This window comes from Perca flavescens, chromosome 6 (genome assembly GCF_004354835.1).
Source record: "Perca flavescens isolate YP-PL-M2 chromosome 6, PFLA_1.0, whole genome shotgun sequence".
In the NCBI taxonomy this organism is placed as follows: Eukaryota; Metazoa; Chordata; class Actinopteri; order Perciformes; family Percidae; genus Perca; species Perca flavescens.
The window spans coordinates 21505098-21509970 of NC_041336.1; the positions used below are offsets into that span (position 1 = coordinate 21505098).

At 40.4% G+C, this 4873-nt stretch overlaps 1 long non-coding RNA gene across 1 annotated transcript; it reads left to right on the forward strand.

Moving 5' to 3' along the window:
* Window positions 1-3306: 3306 nt before the first annotated feature.
* LOC114557631 (uncharacterized) lies at window positions 3307-4117 on the forward strand. Its single transcript, XR_003692823.1, has 2 exons — window positions 3307-3616; window positions 3986-4117. It is a non-coding gene; the product is annotated as an uncharacterized LOC114557631 (long non-coding RNA).
* The last annotated feature ends 756 nt before the right edge of the window (window positions 4118-4873 follow it).

The following is a 4873-nucleotide window of genomic DNA, read 5'->3' on the forward strand; positions in this document are numbered from 1 at the left end:
ACTACCGTGAGGTCATCAATAGAGCGCCTCAGACAGCTCTCCACCCTCCTCCACCCCCCACCGCCCCCTCCATAATAAAAGACAGCGGAAGGAAGGTAAAGTTAAATGAGAGTGAATTAGGAAGGAGGAATTAGGGGGCCACTTATTGAAATTTTTACAGAACATCAAGTTCCATAAATTTAAAGAAAGCAGGATGACGACCTGTGCTTGGGGATGTAGATGGCGGTAAATAAAAAGGTTGGTAAACTATGACTACACCACCACCAAAAAGCTAAACAGCCACCATAGCCTAGGGCCTACTGTAAATAAATATTAAACTCCCATTTAAGTTACTTTTCCGTTTACAAATGACTTCAATGCTCCTTACTGTAGGCCTATCACTTAAATTATCTCTGCTCGAAAAGTTCCACATTTAAAGTATTTTCCCCAGATACAGGCTAAACATTGGTACAACTTTTGGTGGGTCAAATCACTTCATCCTGCGTATAGGCCTACGTGTGTATTTACTTCAGTGCAGACCTTGATCATTTAAGCCTCCCAGGTGTTTTATTTTATAAAAGCCACCTCGTGTTTCTACTTCATCATATTAGAAACTTATTCTGACATAAATCACCCCGCAGGATTTTGCGTGTTTTAACTTCTTAAGAGTTAATATACACAAAACTGTTAGGCTACACAAAATATAAAGGCTGCATTGTTCTCGTCATGGACCAATATTACACCGTGGCAAACTTTCGCATTACTGTAATTGCGTTCAATTACCTTAACAGTTTTGATTAAAACTGGTAGATGGTGCATACCGGTGGAGGATTATTCATTGTGTTATGCTTTAGTCTAAAACATCAGATGATGACGATGATTATAAGGGGTCGATATAGTAGACTCCGGAGGATTTTTAGCCTTAAAATGACAAAATAAAAAAAGCCAAATTTCTCAATATAGTTTATTGGCAATATAGAGACTGTTGGTGCCGCAGGTCAACTGGTATTATTTATTAAAGTAAGTGATTGCACTCTGTGTCAGAGACTGAAAATAAAATGATAAGCTGGTTATATTGAATAGGTTCATCACTTTGCCCACTGACATTTAGTTAAATCTACAGAGGAAGCTCCTGTTACATAATAAGACTTGTAGGCAAAACGTGCGTTGAACCCTGGGACTCTCTGTGGGCGCTATTAGCATGCAGTGCGCACTGGGAGCATAAATTTCATTTGAATTTCAAATTTAATAACGCAGGAGGTTTTTAATCATCCGCAGTTTTATTTGTTTGATATTAACATGCTTATTGACCGGGTCTGTTGACCAGCTTGGTCATTACAGGACAGGGAAAAGTTAATTAAAACGACCAGGGATTATTCATCACATCATCTGCCTAACCCATGTCGCTTCCTTTATTACACAGCGTGATAGATGGACTACCTGATTAATTCCTGTGTTTCTAGGATTGGACAACATCTTTTTGGATTAATTTACACCGCTTTACCTTCAGGTGTAAAAAAAAAATGAAGGAGCTAAAACTAAAACAGCTAAAATTATTCATAATGTTGCACAGTTAAAAAACAACTCGGAAACAGATGCAACAACATTGCACAATCTGTTATCTTAGTTATTATTCTTATGCAGCACATGCTATTTAGTTGCCATTATTTAGGCTACCAATATTTAGAGACCCATTTCTGACATTTATTTAAATAGGTAATACAATATATGTCTTTATTTAAAGTTATTCTTTAAATGAGTGTACGTCTGTTCTAACGCGTAAAGTGTCGCTTTAATTATTTCAGGGGAAATGAGAACTCACAATAAGCCTTAAATGTATGAAAGCAAGGACAGATTTTAGATAATCGGAAAAACACAAACACACACATTCACATTTCTTATTGACTCTGTACATAAGAAACAACTTGTATCGATCTGTTTTCTGCTCCTTCCTTATTTTATTTCTGTCAAAAATAACCAATCACACAAACTATCGAAAAGCTTAGCAAGCTGTGAACATTAGGTAACAGCGTTTAAAGGCGAATAAAATGTGACAAAGTAGTGACGAGAATAAAACCTACATACCGTGCGCCTCCGCTCCGCAGTGCATTGATTGACCCTCGACGTTTGCTCTCAGTAGAGTAAAACACAACATCTCCTGCTGCCGCTGGGACTGTGGACCATGCCAGATAGATGTTACACTGGCAATTCAATTAGGAATAACTTGGGAAATATCCTCCGATCCCTGTTTTCTCTACATATACCCAAACTCCCAACAGGTATGAGATACGCATATTATTTGTACATATAATTCGAGTTTATATTTCAGCATAAAACAATTAAACACCTGTGATCATGCTGGTTTTCCCCTTTCCTCTTCCTGCTAGAGGGGATGGTCGCTCACAATATTATGCGCAATAGTGATTTTACGCATTTGGAGAGCAAGGTATGGGCTGCAGCTACAGGGGACATGTTGGCCTCTGGTGACAAATTACCAAGCGATAATACCAGCAAGACTGATGTCAGAGGTCAGCGTGATAACTGCTCGATAGGAAACGTCTTGCTGCTGGAGCTACAGCGGTACAAGATATTTAATCCATGTGCACTTCAAATTGTGATTGTACAATTTATTCTTATCGCACTACCTCTCCAAAAAAAACTCCTTTTGTTGCCTGTTGCGTTCAGAGGGTCGGTCCTAGTTCAGATGGCGTGCACAGGTTGTTCTTATCGCACGGCTGTAACTGCAAGCCGCATTGAACAGATGTCCCTATTGAAGGCTTTCTTCTCCTACACACATGGGCTATATTACCATCATGAAATCAAACTCAAAACCTGTCCCTTTCGCCACCATAATGACCGAGTTATTCTGGGCTGCTGAGCACGAACAAAGTGTGTTCAATATTGCGTGATCCAGAATCACTCTGCTTAGAGAACCGGGAGAAAGGAGTCAAGCCCAGAGATGCAGAAATATACTTTAATGTGGAGATTTACAAAGCAACTCGGTAATCTGAAGGCCTTCCTTTCAAAGATTTCCCTGGAAGAAAACCGAAGGTAATCACTTGTGGCTTTCACCAGCAATTATAACACCGCTCTTGCTCAGGGGTCATATAGTCATAGTCTACACTCACTCGTTTTTTCTGCAGTTATTTTAAATATTGCAAAATAAATGGTATATTATTAAAACTCTGATATTAACTCATAGCAATTAAGAAACAGATGATATTTTTAGTACATTTGGACAGTGTTGTTATGTTGGTTAGATAGATAGACATAGTTAAATGTGACTTTTCCTGCTGCATCAAAACATTGTTACTGCACAGCCACTGTGTAACTGTATTGAGTAAAGTATGCAGAGCAGAGAGCAAGAGAGCAGGGTCTGTTGGTTGTTGTTTTTTCTGTTCACCAGGAGGTTGGAAAGAGCAGATGTCCGTCTGCACTGTGAGCTGCCAAGTGGGTCCGGAGCGGGGCAGCCACAGACACAAGGGCCCAAATGGTGTGACAAAAGATGTGCAGGAAGCCCCTCTCCGCCTGGGTGAGCCACAGAGAGGGTCTCCCCTCTCTGCCAGCCTGCATGGACACTCACAACATGAGCCAGAGTGGTGGCAGCAAAGCCATGTGTTGCCGGCTGGGATGCATGGTACACCAACACTCATATTCATACAAACATAAATACACATGCATAATGTAGGAATGTGCAAACACACGCCAATCCCATCCTCCGCTGCCATCAGTGCACACTCACACCTGCACATTGCGCTCAGCCGAAAGCATACACACATTCATGCTTTTTCTAAATCATTCATATAGATAGCCAGTCAGCTATTTTCAACGGCCACTTTTATTTTTCAAATGAGCTGCTGACAATGATGCAAAATGTGGTGACATGAATGTTAATGATGTAAATATAGCAGAAAAACAGTAAACAAACATAAATAACCATATCTATTCATCTATCTATGTCAGTATCGTATCTAACTTGGAGACTGTTTGCCATTTTTCCTTTGAGGTCATGAAATGTAAGTGAAGAGGCCCTGAAAATGTTCCAAGCACAGGTGTGCAGCATGGCCTGTACTGAACGGATGCACTGAACCGTAAACAATGATATAAATGTCTGGCAAATAAAATGGCTAGTTAACAATCTTTTGACTGCTCTAACCTCTGAGCCTTTGTCGGGTATCGATCAGGCAGCTGTTCCTGGCTTTGTCTGGCAGGACGGGAGCATCTGGTTCCTCCTGGGATGAATGGAGAGAGCCGCCAAAAAACTTTCTTGTGTTGGGAAGTTGTGTCCGTCGTGAGCAAAAATCAGAACAAGAAACTGTATGTCACATCCCATAGCTAAAAAATCTAGATATTTACTTTATTCACATAAATTAAAATCATCAAATGAGCTCACACGGCTCTTCAGGCTGCTGGAAAGCTTCAATTTAAAGTTCTTGTTATATTTAACAACCCCGGTGCTGGCTTCTTTGTTCACAGTTGCCACGTTGCTGGTTTACATGGAAACCATGTAAATGGTAATTTGGATGGGCCTAATTTGCCTCCCTATATTTAGATAATTGTATGTTAAATAACGAACATCCTAAGATTTGCAGTGTGTGTCATATGATGGGTTAGTGTCACGCACATATGACAGGGTGCTAATGATCCGTCTCAGCGCCTGTCAGTCAGAGCACGCCTGACGGCAGCAGCAGTGAGATTCTCTGGCCAGGACTTTATAGTTCAGGCTTTATGGCTGCCAGTGCTGCCCTCTTACTATTGTTAGAGCCAACCACAATCTCTCACCAAAAGTCTGTCTACTTATTATCAGAATAAAATTAGTTGAATAATTAATTTAGGCATTTGTTGGATAGCCAGTTGGATGTTATGATCTGTATTTCCCAGGCCACTTGTTTGC